Raw genomic sequence first — 18,002 nt, forward strand, 5'->3', positions numbered from 1 at the left:
ATGCATCAGTGCCAGCCAGGAGCTGCGAAAGAGTGTTGGCATTTGCATTTTTGCCTGTTGTTTGTATGAGGTGCAATACGGATGTGCCGGTAATAAGAGGCACTGCTGTAAGCGTTATACTATTTTGTCAACAACGATGAGCGAGGACCATACGGAACTTTTAAATGCTTGTGATCTGTGACTGAATAGAATTTTACGCCATAGAGATATGGGTGTAATTTGTGCACTGTGTAGATAATTGTGAGAGTCTTTCTCGATCTGGGCATGGTTTCGTCGGACCTTATTTAATGTTTTCGAAATGAAAGTTTTCAGGTGTTCTGACCCATCCACTTCCCAGTGTGAAACGACGGCATCGATGGGGAGCATATTTGGCAAGAATCAAATGTTTCCTGAGCGAGTAGGGATCCATAGCAGGCGCTCCTTGCAGGGTAGATTTAAGAGTGTAGAACGCGTTTTCACATGTGTACGATCAAACGTAGTCATCCCTTCTTGTCCCAATTATTTCGGAGAGCTTTGAGGTGTTCTTCAATCTGGGCTACAGTTGCTACAATCTTTGCTTAGTATTTGACCTTATACGTGAAAGATTGTCGCCCTTTTAAGTTCTTGGAAGATGCCTTGTCACTTATGACATGTGCATGGTGTTAGGTCGGAAGAATCCCATTTTTGCTTATAATAAAACCCAACCACTGTACGGAATGGGAAAAAACTCCTCTTAAGATTGCACTTGAGGCTGGATTTTTGTAAAGCAGAAAACGAGTGTAACTTTTCGGCGTGTTTGTTTATGTTAGAATCACACGCAGGAATTTCTTAGATGAGTTGTTCCAATATCTTTGGAAAATGACAGGGGCGTTAGAAATGAATAAAGGGAGCCGGTGTTATTGGTAGGGGTCTAAGAGCGGTTGAGAACGAGAACTTGCTTGGGGTCCGGATGGAAAGCTAACTGCAAGCACGCCTCCAATAGATTGATTTTAGAGTAAAATTCAGCATGTTTTAAATTTTAAAAAGAGATCCTCGAAGATTGGCGCCTACCTGATAACTAGAATCCTTAAAGTCTCCATAAAGTCAGCTGCAGCCATTCGGTTTTCATACCGCTACTAAATGGACGCCACACGAATTAGAAGAGATATATGTGATAACTTGTTATTGTTCGAGGCAGCTCAGCTCGATTGTTTGTCCTGACGTCGAATGTGGGTGAAGGCTATTCCTACCCTAAACGGTTGATTGCACTGGATTGGGGTTATATCCTAGTATGTATGCGAGTGGCACAACATACTCCTGGAAAAAACAACCCTCAAAAATGCCTGCAGAGGTCGTCGATAGCTTGGAGGGGAACTGTAATGGGAGGAAGAAAGAAGATCAGTGTTTAACGTCCCATCAACAGCAAGGACATTAGAGACAGAGCACCAGCTCAGATTAAGGAAGAATAGCGGAGGACATTGGCAGCCCTCTTTGAAAGGAACCATCCAGGCATTTGCCTGAAGTGATTTAGAGAAACCATGGAAAACCTAAGTCAGGATGGCCAGACTGTTTCGTCACCCATCGTCCTTTTGAAAGCAAGTCCAGGAAGCAAGTGCAGTGGAAACGAGGGGTACTGTCTTGTGGTGGAAAATTCAAACTAACCAAATGCGTCAAGATCGAAAGTATTTCCTGTTGCAAGGGAACTGATAACAATAAGGGTGGTGCATGAGGACATGTGTCCCCGCTGGTGAACTAAACTCGATGTATATTTTCGAATTTATCAGTGAAGACGAAACTACTGTGTCGACTTAGGCAGCACTATCAGTCTGTAGGAAATGTATAATTCAATTAAGAACTTTCGTGGCCCCAGGGTTAATGACGGTTTCGGCAGTATTTATTCCTGCAGTAATTCTACGAAAGGAGAACTTGCAGACGCTACCTGTGTTATCGCAGTTCCGACAATGAAAACAATGTTCGTCGTGGGCGATCGTCGGCGGTGAGGGGGAAGTCTTAAAACAATCACGACAGGACAGCAGCTGCTGTTCCCGATTTGTAGACGTAGACAGAGAGCTAGAATCCGTAAAGTATTTGTCGGATTCCGAACCATGTCGCCGGGAGGGCGTTGTGCTGTTTTGAGTTTTGACAGGACGGTAATGTTCACTGATAACACGTGCTCCGAGACTGTTTGTTTATTACTGCCAAAGGCAATGAGCAAACCGCAGGATCGTTCTGCAAATGTTATTCCGTTTCCTGGAAAGATGCGAAACTTTGTGCAATGTTGGAGACTTCTTTTAAAGAAGGTCTTACCAAGGTGGGAATGGAGACACCGCTGATGCCGCCCGTAACGACTTTGGACATGCCATTAGCTGTTGCGATGTCAAAGGGGTGAACTTGTGTTGCATGGAGAGCTGTTTTGGTATCCATCTTTCTGAAATTTCAGCTGTTTTTGTCATCATTGCTTATAAGAGTTGATGAATTCCAGGAATCTCGGTTCCACCATCAAACTGCTGGAAATGGGTTGTCGTTCCTTTTATATGAACGCAAACATTACTTACAGTATCTGTACCGCTTAAGCGTTTAGTGCACGAAAGATTCTGGCTTGAAGCATTACACAAAGGATGATCTCTGTGAAATATCCCTCGTAATGCTATGAGATGTCCAGCCAGAGAAAAACACCATACACGGTTCGAGTTCACAGAGATTGTCAACAGAAAGGTAAATGCACTTATCTAGTACGCATGCTGACATGAACAAGAGAGGGAGTTGTTTTCACTGTGCGGGCAGCGGTATTCAGTTCTGGAGCCCACGAGATCACATGAAGTGACGGAGGAGAGTGTGTATGTGTACCCCTTTACTTAGAGCTCTCTGCTTTGCTTGTGAGTGTGTGGCGTCACCAGTTGATGCGTGAATACGCTACGTGATCAAAAGTATTCAGACACCTAGCTGAAAATGACTTACAAGTTCGTGGCGCACTCCATCGGAATACTGGAATTCAGTATGGTGTTGGCACACTCTTAGCCTTGATGACAGCTTCCACTCACGCAGGTATACGTTCAGTCAGGTCCTGGAAGGTTTCTTGGGGAATGGCAGCCCATTCTTCACGGAATGCTGCACTGAGGACAGGTATCGATATCGATCGGTGAGGCCTGGCACGAAGTCCGCATTCCAAAACATCCCAAAGGTGTTCTGTAGGATTCAGGTCGGAACTCCGTGCAGGCCAGTCCATTACAGGGATGTTATTTTCGTGTAACCATTCCGTCACAGGCCGCGGATTATGAACAGGTGCTCGATCGTGTTGAAAGATGCAATCGCCATCCCCAAAATGATCTTCAACAGTGGTAAGCAATAAGCTGCTTAAAACATCAATGTAGGCCTGTGCTGTGATGGTGCCGCGCAAAACAACAAGGGGTGCAAGCCCTCTGCATGAAAAATACGACTACACCATAACAACAATTGTACACCTCCGAATTTTACTGTTGGCACTACACACGCTGTCAGATGACTTTCTCCAGGCATTCGCCATACCCACAATTGCCATCGGATCACCACATTGTGTAGCCGGCCGCGGTGGTCTCGCGGTTCTAGGCGCGCAGTCCGCAACCGTGCGACTGCTACGGTCGCAGGTTCGAATCCTGCCTCGGGCATGGATGTGTGTGATGTCCTTAGGTTAGTTAGGTTTAAGTAGTTCTAAGTTCTAGGGGACTAATGACCACAGCAGTTGAGTCCCATAGTGCTCAGAGCCATTTGAACCACATTGTGTACCATGATTCGTCACCCTACACAACGTTTTTCCACTGTTCAGTCGTCCAATGTTTACGCTCCTTACACCAAGCGAGGAGTCGTTTGGTATTTACCGGCGTGATGTGTGGCTTATGAGTAACCGTTAATCCATGAAATTAAAGTTTTCTCACCTCCCACCTAAGTGTCATAGTACTTGCAGTGGATCCTGATGCAGTTTGGAATTCCTGTGTGATGATCTGAATAGATGTCTGCCTATTACTCATTACGACCCTCTTCAACTGCCGACGGTATCTGTTAGTCAACAGACGAGATCGGCCTGTACGCTTTTGTGCTGTACAGGTCCCTTCACGTTTCCACTTCGCTATCACATGGGATATGGTGGATCTAGGGAAATTTAGGGGTGTGCAAATCTCGCGTACAGACGTATGACACAAGTGACACGCAATCACCTGACCACGTTCGAAGTCCGTGAGCTCCGCGGAGCGCCCCATTCTGCTCTTTCACGATGTCTCATGACTACCTGTAGTAGGTGTACCTGTAGTAGGTGGCAAAACAATGCACCTAATATCAAAAATGTATGTTTTGGGTTGTTCGGATACTTTTGATCACATAGTGTATGTAGAATCGCTCACAGTGTCACTGGCTACAGCAATTTTATTCCCATCGATCTAGTCTTTTCTTCACAGTGAATGTAATTCAAATCAGATGTACTGTGTTCAGCAGTGTAAGTCCCGGCCCTGCATCAAATACGATTGGCGTTGGCACTATTCGAGTCTATGTCCTCGTGTAAATTTGTGATAGTAAAATTAATATCGTGGTCGAAAACACCACTGTCAGTGAAAGTTTGAGGCAGACCTGTAGCCGCGGTCAGGCTATTGTATTGGTTAAGGAAACAGCGTGCGAAAAGTAGGAAATCATGCTCTGGCTTTCTGTATGGCGAAAATTTTCATTTGACAGAATATGTTCATCAGATTGATTGAGTCTTATGAGCAAACTAAAATAGGAACTCTGATGACTCGATGAGGATTGGCACCCCATCTCCTTCAGATGCTTTAAGTCTCTCACGAGCTCAGTTCGCTTAATATGTCTGCACTAGGCGTCACGACTCAGATTCGCGCACTGCTAGACGCAACCTCACAAAGTTTACTCTCTTACATCACCACCACTGCCATAGTACGACCGCTGGTCACGTGACACGATTTCCCTGGGACGCCGGCGGACTTGGCAACGCCGCGGCGTCCGGCGCGTTTCCATGGCTACGGAGGCGGCGAGGCGCGTACACACACTCGCACACGCACGCACGCACACGCACACGCGCCGGCGGCCGGCCGGCGCTCCTTGCGCTGCTCCTCGAGTAGCTGGCTGGCGCCGGTCCGCACGTATCGATCCTCTGCGACAGTCGGCCACGGCGTAGGGACTGGGGGGGGGGGGGGGGGGGGGGCGAAGCAAGCAGCGAGCAGGCAGTCCTAGAGGGCCGAGACCCGTCCAGCCCCGCCAGGCAGCGGGCCACGCCTTCTAATGCCCGTCAAGACTGTCAAATCCTACAGTCACTTCCATGATTTCGAAGAAAATCCTTGTGGTAGGGACGCGAGAAACTGGCTAATTATAAAACTTCTTGGTAGATTAAAACTGTGTGCCCGACCGAGACTCGAAATCGGGACCTTTGCCTTTCTCGGGCAAGTGCTCTACCATCTGAGCTACCGAACACGACTCACGCCCGGTACTCACAGCTTTACTTCTGCCAGTATCTCGTCTCCTACCTTCCAAACTTTACAGAAGCTCTCCTGCAAACCTTGCAGAACTAGCACTCCTGAAAGAAAGGATATTGCGGAGACATGGCTTAGCCACAGCCTGGGGGATGTTTCCAGAATGAGATTTTCACTCTGCAGCGGAGTGTACGCTCATATGAAACTTCCCGGCAGCTTAAAACTGTGTGCCCGACCGAGACTTGAACTCGGGACCTTTGCCTAGCTCAGTTGGTAGAGCACTTGCCCACGAAAGGCAAAGGTCCCGAGTTCGAGTCTCGGTCGGGCACACAGTTTTAATCTGCCAGGAAGTTTCATATCAGAGCACACTACGCTGCAGACTGAAAATCTCATTCTGGCCAATTATAGTTGATACCCATTGTGAATGGCCGGTACCTTTCGCTGTTTATTTGGCCTCAGGCTTAGCATCTATTCCACAATGCCAGGTCTTGTTAGCGATGACATCTCGGTCGGCGAATGATTCCAATCCAGGTGGAGAGGTATTCTCACATCGGACGATAGCGAGGGTGAACCATCCACTTCCAGTACTCCCTGTGGCAACGTCAAGACTGAAATTAACTCGACACCCACGGAAGAGAACCGGTCCATTCAATACTACACTTTGTGCAGTTCCATTTGTGCCAAGTTTATTCTCAAGGCTTATTATGTGTTTGTAGACTGGCATGCGATGTCGACGTTGACGATACACACGTCGACGAGGCATAGTGCTTCAATGCTGTTGCAGATATAGCTCACAGCGGAATGATTCCGCTGGTCTGCGTTGGCCGCTTTTATAGTGAGCGCATGACCTTGATTACATAATATGTAATCATTACTATGCCTCGTTGACGTGTGTATCGTCAACGTCGCCATCGCATGGCAGTCTACAAACACATAATAAGCCTTGAGAATAAACTTGGCACAAATGGAACTGCACAAAGTGTAATATTGAATAGACTGATTTATTTTCCGTGGGTGTCGAGTTAATTTCAGTCTTGACGTTGTCACAGGGAGTACTGGAAGTGGATGGTTCACCCTCGCTATCATCCGATGTGAGAATACCTCTCTACCTGGATTGGAATCATTCGCCGACCGAGATCAAAGCTTACAAAACCTGGCATTGTGGAATAGATGCTAAGAGCCAATCTAGACCCAGTTATGTCTACAGTAATATGCCTTTTGTACTGTATACCCGCTCCTGTCGTAAAGTTGTTGTTGTTGTTGTGGTCTTCAGTCCTGAGACTTATTTGATGCAGCTCTCCATGCTACTCTATCCTGCGCAAGCTTCTGCATCTCCCAGTACCTACTGCAACCTACATCCTTCTGAATCTGTTTGGTGTATTCATCTCTTGGTCTCCCTCTACGATTTTTACCCTCCACGCCACCCTTCAATACTAAATTGGCGATCCCTTGATGCCTCAGAACTTGTCCTACCAATCGATCCCTTCTTCTAGTCAAGTTGTGCCACAAACTCCTCTTCTCCGCAATCCTATTCAATACTTCCTCATTAGTATGTGATCTACCCACCTAATCTTCAGCATTCTTCTGTAGCACCACATTTCGAAAGCTTCTATTCTCTTCTTGTCCAAACTATTTATCGTCCACGTTTCACTTCCATACATGGCTACACTCCATACAAATACTTTCAGAAACGACTTCCTGACACACTTACTTCCATGATTTCGAAGAAAATCTTTGTGGTAGAGACGAGAGAAACCGGTCAGTTATACTTGATACCCATTGTCAATGACCGGTACCTTTCCCTATTTATTTGGCCTCAGAGTTGGTTATCTGCTAATAAGTGGGAAAAAATACTGGTACTCCATTTTTCATAAAATGTTGGGTTTTTAAAATGAAACTTTTTTAAAAACGGGTAATTTTCGTTCATAAAATTCTCATTGCTTCGAAATATTCGATTATTATAGTAAATGGGAAAAGCGCTTAGTTAAGACCATCTCTCAAATTACTATTTTCATTTATAAAAGTACATGTCAAAATGAGACTTGAATAACACTGGTCCTACTCGATGAGATGACGTTGACTGCTTCAACTGTTACGAACTGGGCTGAGCACTTACATGCTCAGCTCTATATTGACCTCTGTTGAGGGCGCTGTTGTGCTCAGAGAGAGGCATGATCTTCTTCAACCTCTCTCATTCGTTGTTGGATATTGCAGCGACACATTGTTAATGTCTGTAGAATCGATACGCATTGCCGAATTTGCTGTGGCATAGCGATCTCTGGGCGGTACCAGATGGTAAGTTCTCTTTTAATATTAACACCGATAGCTGGCCGCGGTGGTCTCGTTGTTCTAGGCGCGCAGTCCGGAACCGTGCGACTGCTACTGTCGCAGGTTCGAATCCTGCCTCGGGCATGGATGTGTGTGATGTCCTTAGGTTAGTTAGGTTTAAGTAGTTCTAAGTTCTAGGGGCCTAATGACCACAGCAGTTGAGTCCCATAGTGCTCAGAGTCATTTGAACCATTCACACCGATAGCTAGAATCTAGCAACTAAGACATATCATAAGGTTTGGTACTATGTTGCTGAGACAATGATGTACCTGTTGGGATGTCATATAGCCCTTTAGATGATGTGCATGCACATGCAGAGTGCAAGACTTGCCCCCATCTGGTCTATGTGGTAGTCACTGTACATCGGTTGTATTGCAGAATGGCACCATTCCTAGGCTGGAAGTACTTTATAAAGTTTGGTGGGAATTAAGTACAAAACTGCATTTGCTTCAAAAGACTGGGCAATAAGTATTGGCAAGTGAGTTAATTCATTATTGAATTTTTAGGATTGATTGTAGTTATTCCTGTTAAACGTTATATTCAGTGATAACCACCATCCGTATCTTGTGGCGCAATCCTATGAACATCGACGTCTACTTTAGACCTGTTGAACAAAAAGATACCGACAAACGTCAGTGCATTGCAAAGGATGCCTTGAGGAAAAAACCAACGGTATGATTCCATGTCCAGAAACCTCATTCAGCACTTCTGCACAGCGTAGAAATGTCAGTGGCCAACAATGCCATCAAGCCACCGCGTCGGAAACAAACATGTGTTTTATGTTTGGGGATGTTCGATGGCATTGAACACATCCACACTTGTCATGTAACTGCAATGCTTGCAGTTTGTCCTCTTACAAACTCACGTTTTATATCGAAGGGGTGGCCAAACTGCAGACGTGACCCCTTTAACTTCGACGTTCTGCCCTCATTTTGTTTCTCAAGGCATTCTCCACAAGCAGTCGAAGTTAGTCGACATCTCACTTAAACACTCCCTTTAGGGTTTGGTTGCTACAGTTATAACATAATGGCCCTACAAACGTCTGCAGCACATCTACGCAGCAGAAAATATGGCCCAGCTCGAATGTCAGCAACCGTATGCTCTATTGCTGCAGGGGAAGGAGGTGCCATTCTGCTGGGCATGTGGGAATTTTGGAAAATAAACAGGCAGGCCAAGGTTGCCTGCAGGGAACTTGATGTTATACAATGTGCCATTCTCCTGCACGCTGTCATTTCGTTGGTGAGTGGCAGATTCCTGAAGTTGTGGGAGGAGGAGTGTCTGGCAGGGACAGACAATAATAATCTGTGGTTGGTGCATTCACAACGTTCCTTATGCCGGTCTGCCGGCCGCTGTGGCCAAGCAGTTCTAGGTGCTTTGTTCCGGAAACGCGCTTCTGCTACGGTCGCAGGTTCGAATCCTGCGTCAGGCATGGATGTGTGTGATTTCCGTAGGTTAGTTAGGTTTGAGTACTTCTAAATCTATGGGACTGATGACCTCAGATGTTACCCCATCGAGCTTAGAGCCATTTGAACCATTTTTATGCCAGTCTCTCCGGTGGGATGAAGTGGTCCTCACCCACTGTTGAACTGTATATTGTCTCCTGATGCATGGGTTCTTACTCCAGAGAGAGAGGACCCCACTCCCCCCAGTCTGTGATGCCTCTGGTGTTTAAATTGCTTTAGACCACATTTTAAATGAGTCCATGACATTTTGTGATAAGCTGGCAGAGGCAAATGGGGATTTACCCTCTGTTTCAGTTGATGCTGAAATGAGTGTAGTCAAGCTTTTAAAATGTAGTGACGTGCCACGGTTCAGGCTTAAGCTTTTGGGCTGGAGATTTTGATGTGTTACAGAGCGGCTCGCTCATCCATTTCATTCTAGCATTCAGCCAGCCACAGGTAGTCAGTTATACAATCAGCAAGAGTGCATCGCTAGTTCCTGCTACTACTAAGACGAGTACACCGTTTGCTTTTTACGTATTTCTATGTGCTTCAAACAGAAGGAGTGCAGTAATGGATAGGATGTGTACAGATGCGAGATTAGCTGGCGACCCTTCACTCACAGCTCCAGGCTGCTTTGGCTTCTGTCACAGAGCTTGAGACTGGTGCGAAGGGGCGTCAGTGTGGGGGATCGGACACGTCGAGCACGTCCTACAGGTCCTCCGATCGGTCCACTGCTGTGACCTCCCCGGGTACTGCCTGCACTGAAGTTAACCCCTCACCCGTGGTCGAGTGGGAGATCATTCCAAAGTCTAGCAGGCAGCGAAAAAGTTTCCGTGGGGCCGATAGTAGGGCCTCCCCGGTTCGTTTGACGAACAGGTTTCGGGCGTTATCTGTGGGCGCTGATGTCTCTGAGCCGGATGCACTCGTCCAACCGGTTCCACAGGAAGCTTCTCGGCCTGCAAGGTCTCGGTATTCACAGATGGTGGGTTTGGTGGTAGTTGGGAGCTCCAACATTAGGTCCGTAATGGAACCCCTTAGGAGTGTGGCTGCCAAACAGGGGAAGGAAGACAGTGTGCACTTCGTGTGCATTCTGAGAGGAGTCATTTCGGATGTGTAAAGCGTGCTTCCAGATGCCTTGAAGAGTACAGCGCGAAGCCAATTGCAGGTGGTTGCTCATGTCGGTACCAATGACATGTGTCGCTTTGGATCGGAGCAGATTCTGCCTGGTTTCGGGCGGCTAGCGTAAATGGCAAAGACTGCCAGCCTTGCTTGCAAGATTAAGGCAGATCTCACCATCTGCAGCATCATCGATAGAACCGACTGTGGTTCTTTGGTGCAGAGCCGGGTGAAGGATCTGAATCAGAGGCTCAGGTGGTTCTGTGACCGTGTAGGCTGCAGATTCCTTGACTTGCGCCATCGGGTGGTGGGTTTCCGGGTTCCGCTTAATAGGTCAGGAGTCCACTACACACAGGAGGCGGCTACTCGGGTAGCGGGGGCTGTGTGGAAAGGACTGGGCGGTTTTTTAGGTTGGAGGATCTCAGGGAACCACACAAGGGGCGTCCGTCAGAAAGTGGGCAGGTAAAACACAATAAGGTAGTTGCAGAAACGATTGGTATTGTAGTTATAAATTGTCGTACCTGTGTTGGGAAAGAACCAGAGCTCCAAGCCCTAAAGCACTAAAGTTCAAATAGTTGTGGGTACACAGAGCTGGCTAAAGTCGGAAATAAGTTCAGTCGAATTTTTTTCAAACGAACTAACAGTGTTCAGAAAAAATAGATTAAATACAGTTGGTGGTGGAATATTTATTTCTGTCAGAGGTAGTTTGCCTTGTAGCGAAACTGAAGTAGATAGTTCATCGGAAATAGTATGGATAGAGGTTATACCTGACAATCGGACTAAACTATTAATTGGATCGTTTTGCCGACCCCCCGATTCAGAAGACATAGTTGCTGAACAGTTCAAAGAAAACTTGAGTCTCATTTCAAATAAGTATCCCGCTCATACAATTATAGTCGGTGGTGACCTCAAATTACCCTCGATATGCTGGAAAAATTATACGTTTAAAGCCGGTGGCAGGCACAAAACGTCATCCGAAATTGTACTGAATTCTTTATCAGAAAATTATTTTAAACAATTAGTTCATGAGCCCACTCGAAGCGTAAATGGTTGCGAAAGCATACTTGACCTTTTAGCAACAAATAATCCTGGACGAATAGTGAGCGTTGTGACGAATACAGGGTTTAGCGACCACAAGGCAGTTGCAGCTGGGCTGAATACCGTAACACCTATAACCATAAAAAACGTAAAGTATATCTACTTAAAAAAAACTTATAAAAATGCTCTTAGCGCCTTTTTGAGAGACGGTCTTCACTCCTTCCGATCTGATCATGTAAGTGTAGAAAAGTTATGGAATGCTTTCAAAGAGCTAGTATCAACAGCAGTTGAGAGATATATACCGCATAAATTAATAATTGATGGTACTGATCCCCCATGGTACACAAAACGGGTCAGATCGTTGTTGCAGTAGCAACAAAAAAGCATGCGAAATTTAAAAGAACGCAAAATCCCCAAGATTGGCAAAGTTTCAGAGAAGTTCGAAATATGGCGTGTAATTCAATGCGAGATGCTTTTAATAATTTCCACAACGAAATTCTGTCTCGAAATCTGGCAGAAACGCACAGAAGTTCTGGTCATACATAACACACACAACAGTGGCAAGACACAATCAATACCTTCACAGCGCGATAACAGCGGTGAAGTCACTGATGACAGTGCCACTAAAGCAGAGTTATTAAACACGGTTTTCTGAAATTCCTTCACCAAAGAAGACGAAGTAAACATTCCTGAATTCCAATCAAGAACAACTGCCAAGATGAGAAACATAGAAGTAGATATCCTCGGTGTAACAAAGCAGCATAAATCACTTAATAAAGGCAAGGCCTCCGGTCCACATTGTATACCAGTCAGGTTCCTCTCAGAGTATGCTAATAAAATCGCTCCATATTTAGCAATTATATACAACCACTCGCTCACAGAAAGATCCGTGCCTAAAGAATGGAAAATTGTTCAAGTCACACCAATACCGAAAAAAGGAAGCAGCAGTAATCCGCTGAATTACAGGCCTATATCACTAACGTCGATTTGAAGTAGGTTTTTGGAACATATACTGTATTCGAACATTATGAAGTACATTGAAGAAAACGATTTATTGACACACAGTCGTTCTTGTGAAACACAACTAGCTCTTTATAATCATGGAGTAATAAGTGCTATCGACAGGGGATGTCAAATTGATTCCTTATTTTTAGATTTCCAGAAGGCTTTCGACACCGTTCCTCACAAGCATCTTCTAACCAAACTGCGTGCCTACGGAGTATCGCCTCAGTTGTGAGACTGGATTCGTGATTTCCTGTCAGGAAGGTCACAGTTCGTAGTAATGGACGGAAAGTCATCGAGTAAAACAGAAGTAATATCCGGCGTTCCCCAGGGAAGTGTTATAGGTTCTCTGTTGTTCCTGACCTATATTAACGACATAGGAGACAATCTGAGTAGCTGTTTTAGATTGTTTGCAGATGATGCTGTCATTTACCGTTTTGTAAAGTCATTCGATAATCAAAACGTCTTGCAAAATGATTTAGATAAGATATCTGTATGGTGGGAAAAGTGGTAATTGACCCTGAATAAAGAAAAGTGTGATGTTATTCACATGAGTACTAAAAGAATTCAGCTAAATTTCGATTACACGTTAAGTCACACAAATCTGAGGGCTGTAAATTCAACTAAATACTTAGGGATTACAATTATAAATAACCTAAATCGGAACGATCACATAGATAATATTGTGGCTAGAGCAAACCAAAGACTGTGATTCATTGGCAGAACACTTAGAAGGTGCAACAGGTCTACCGAAGAGACTGCTTACACTACGCTTGTCCGCCCTATTCTGGAGTACTGCTGTGCGGTGTGGGATCCGCATCAGGTGGGACTGACGGATGACATCGAACAAGTACAAAGAAGGGCAGCTCGTTTTGTATTATCGTGGAATAGGGGAGATAGTGTCACAGACATGATACATGAATTAGAGTGGCAATCATTAAAACAAAGGAGTATTTCGTTGCGATGGGATCTTCTCTTGAAATTTCAATCACCAGTTTTATCCTCCGATTGCGAAAACATTCTGTTGGCACCCACCTACATAGGGAGAAATGATCATCACGATAAAATAAGAGAAATCAGAACTCGAACGGAAAAATTTAAGTGCTCGTTTCCCCCGCGTGCCGTTCGAGAGCGGAACGGTAGAGAGACAGCATGAAGATGGTTCATTGAACCCTCTGATAGGCACTTTATTGTGAATAGCAGAGTAATCACGTAGATGTAGCTGTATCTGCTGTCTTTTTTTAATCATTTCCTCTGCCTTTTCTCATTTTACTTTGTTTTCGATCTGACAACGTGATTTTCGAACTTCCAGCGTGTTGGAGTAATTGCGGGGCAGCAACTTGTGTTAATCAGTACCACAGAAAGACAGTCGAAGTTACAAAGTTCACCTTTGAACTGAAATTCACAAGTGAAATTTGCAACTTTGCTCTGTTTTTCCGTTTCAACTATAGCGATTTTTGTTGTGTGTGTGTGTGTGTGTGTGTGTGTGTGTGTGTGTGTGTGTGTGATCGTGCGCAGGTTCTTAGGACCTTCTTCGTCCTTTCATTTTGCACTTCATTTTGCGACCTTTATCCACACATGTCCCGTTACATTGAAGAAAGGGCGCTAAAGACCTTGCTGTCACGCGCCCACACCACCACACATCCTCATAACCCTGATAAAATGTATTGCGACTGAGTCTGAGTTCAGGAACGCCTTACAGCAGAGTCCCAAAGCAACAACTGCTGACATCAAGTGTTCCACATGGCCACCGTCCATCTGAAGTCGTGCACGTCTCCTCATAGATGCTCGTTGCACTTTCAAAAATCCGAAGCTTTTTGAACATGGGTACGCTTCAGTAATTGTGCGTGCAGGAGCATTAATGGATTGGAAGCAACGGACAACCAGTTGCAAAATATAGGTTTATTAAACATTGAGTACAGTTTGGACAGTTCCAAAAAAAGAGCAGCACGCGAGTGTTTTCTGAGAGTAAGGGCCGGTTTAGACGCTGGACTGTTTCGAGTGTTTACAAAGTTAATTTATGACACTCTGACTCTATTAGTAATACATGTATGTTTTCAAGTGTTTGTGTATCACAGAGTGGATATACATTTGTATACGAATAAATGATGTTCGGATTCCAAGAAACTGACTTAGCAATTTAATTTTTTGAAAAAAAAAAAACCTTAGTCGCAGTAATAGTAAATATGTCTTCAGGAATCAAAAGAGCTCACCAAACCGAAGAAGGAGTATAACCACAACAGTCATCTAGAAGGAGAAAATCATTACACATGGCGACTCGCCCTTGAATTCAGTGCAGTCTTCGGAGCAGTCCGAGACGTGAACGTAGCAATACAGTGCGTGCAACACCTATTTGCAATAGTAGCGGTTCGTGTGAAACTCGTGCAGTGTTGTTCAGGAGAGAATCTGAAAGAAACTAGTAATTTTTAATTTGTGAAGGAAAGAAATTTTTAATTTGTGAAGGAAATTTCTAAGTTACGTATAGATCTCAGTTGTAAAAAATGATAACTATGGTGAACATTATTCCAATGGCTGATACAGAATAGACCGACAGGAAATGACAGTTGATCGCTTTAGTTAATAAAGAACAAATGTTTCAGTTTTCTAATTCTGTGGATCATGAAACAGAAGATAGTGGAATCTGCGATTTAGAATCAACAGTGCAGAGTTCGACACAGACAGTTAATAAGAGAACAGTAACGAGCATAGTAAGCAGTAATTTAATGCTGCAGATATTGTAGGAAATTAAAGACTCTCATCAGGAAAGTAAAGACTCTCGCCAGGAAATTAAGAACTCTTGTCAAGAAATAAACAGGGAAATACAGAACAGTTGCATTAAATTATTGGGTTTCTATTGGCAGCGTATGCTCACTAATACATTTAATGAAAATGTTGATGAACTCTGAAATGAATTTCAGATCAAACATAGTGAACTGAAAGCAGAAATTCAAAATTTTAATACACGGACTGCCGAACATGACGAGCAAACAAAAACTTTAGCTAAAGAGGCTCATGATAAAATTCGTGTCCAGGATAGTGAAACTGCACACACAGAGAGTGCTTGCGACAATAACAAAAAAAAAAAAAAAAAAAAAAAAAAAAAAAAAAAAAAAAAAACGATTATTGAACTGACTGGTGACGTCCGGTCATAATAGAATGATCTGGGCACCAAGTTAGACAAAATTCGCCGAAAAGTTTCAGAATGCGAAAATTAATCTTGCGAATTACATAAAAAGTTTTTAGGGGAGACTGATGCATCGATGCATGTAATAGATCTCAAATCTGCCAGTGTGCCTCAAGTAATTGTAGACAATAGGATGAACGCACGAAATATCGAAGAATACGAACACAAACAAGGTATCCATGCCGTAGTTTCTATTAAACAGTTCAAATCAGGGTTTCCGGAAGGCTGTAAGGACCAGACTAAAGTAAATAGTGCACAACCACTTGAAAGGCTAAGCAGGTATTTTGGGTACCAGCGTACCTGAAAATTATACCACGTACAAAGAATTTGAAACTGAGTCTTAAATAAATTTTAGTCTCAAGAAAAACAATGAGACATAAAATCAGAAATCTGACACCGTCAAGCTGTGCTAGACATCATTGTACTACGCGAGGGTATATGTAAAAATACTGGAGCAACATTGTCTACGGCGACAATCAGGTTAAAGAGGAAGGGGTTATTAATGTTAATTCTAACAAAGAAATTACAACTCACGGTACTTGAAAAGTTGACGCTCATCCTGCATTTGAATATGGAGCAAGTTTGTTCACTGGTTTCTCAGACTACATCCCCACAGCAGAACGGGAACAACAATAAAGAAATAATAGCTATCATCAAAATGGTAATAGTGGCCCAGCGCGAAGAAAATTTCAGAATTACGGACAAGGAAGTAGACGAAGGCATGAAAAGAAGGGACGAATGTAGCCCACAGAACGGATATGATGCAATCGTCAACTGAATCGACCAGCTTATGGAGGAGACAGATACCGAATCGATCACCGGAACGTGCTGGAGGCTGCGATCGTAATCCACGAGAACGTACGCCGTAAACTAAATAAAGTTTCGGAAACGGATCGCGCCGAAACTAATTTTATGGGAAATGGATCAGAAGTCACAATGAATGCCTTTAAATCAGAACGTATCAAAGATGTGAATGAAGATCTAAACAGAGAAGAAGAGGTCGATAAAGAAATTTGAATCCCTTTTGTAGAAGTGACGATACGTGGGATGATTATGGACGTCTTAGTAGACTCAGCAGGGAGAGAAGAGTACTATTTCAGAAAATTTACTTCCACAAATGAATAATCTGGTTCATTCCCAACATTTCCTGTCGGCGGTGAACATACTGTTAGCTCTGTAGATAACTGAAGCAGACCCATCAAAGGTTAGGGAGTATGGAAGTTTAGATTTCAGGAAGATGCGTTCGAGCAGAGCATGTTGATTGTTGGATGTCTTAATGTCAGATTAATCTTAGGTACTGACTGGTTAACAGTGATAATATGTAAGATAGATTTTGAAGAGAGCTGTCTGAGTTTCAAATTAAGTAACGGAGAGAGAAGAATTTGAATTAAAAGTTTCGCTGGGGAAGATAACATAGGCACTATAAGCACAAAAATGAGATTAAACTATTTTCGAGAAGAAGAAGGAATTGTAGTTTTAAATGATTCAGAGGGAGATACTGGACTGTGAAGTAATAACAATCGTGAAGAAACTCTGACTAGTTTTCACAACAAGATTCAAACTTTACGGAACCTGCCTGATACTAAACGGGAACAATTTGTAGAAGAATTAAGATGATGCTCCTATCTGTTTCCTAAAATACCTCGGTTGATCAAAGGCAGCACCTGAAAAAATAAAGTCAAGAATCATCAGCCATTCCACAGTAAATCTTACACATTTGATCAAGAGAGCAGCAGTTAACAAAGAAATTAAGAATAAATCGGGAAAATCAGATAACTGAACATTTGTATAGCGGATATTCTAACGTGATTCACGCCATAACCAAGCAGGACGGCACAGTGCACATTGTTACCGATGTTCGTGCAGTGAACCACATCATTTAGTTACAGTGTTGCCAGCCGAAAAATATGGAGTATCTTTTACAAAAGTTTAAGGAGAAGAACGCTTAAGCAGCCTTCATCTCACAAGTAGTTACTGGTAAGTGTTGTTCTACGAAGACAGCAGAAATTACACCACCTTTTTACAGAACGGAAGATGCTACCAGCTCAAAAGATGTATTTAGGGTTTTCAGTTTCATCAGCGGACTTTATGAGAGCACTAGATGAAGCTCTGGGAGAAGAATTATTGAAGCATGTAACATTTTACGTAGAAAGTATTTTAATTAGTACCGCTTCATGGGAAGAACACTTAAGAGATTCTGTGCCAAGTACTAGAAGCCTTTATGAGAGCTGGTATAACAATCGACATGGGAAAAACGGCATTCGCTAGATCAGAAATTAAATTCCTTGGACATATAATTTCACCATGTGGAGTTGAACCCGATCCAACGAAAAATGAAGCAGTAAGAAATTTTCCCATTTCAGTATGGCATAAAGAACTCAAATATTATCTTCTCCTGCGCTCATAGAACTCCTAAAGAATAACATTACAGAAATGGGATAAGGAACATCAAGAAGCGTTTGAGTTAATTAAAAAGGAACTGTGTGA

Source organism: Schistocerca gregaria, chromosome 5, assembly GCF_023897955.1.
Source record: "Schistocerca gregaria isolate iqSchGreg1 chromosome 5, iqSchGreg1.2, whole genome shotgun sequence".
In the NCBI taxonomy this organism is placed as follows: domain Eukaryota; kingdom Metazoa; phylum Arthropoda; class Insecta; order Orthoptera; family Acrididae; genus Schistocerca; species Schistocerca gregaria.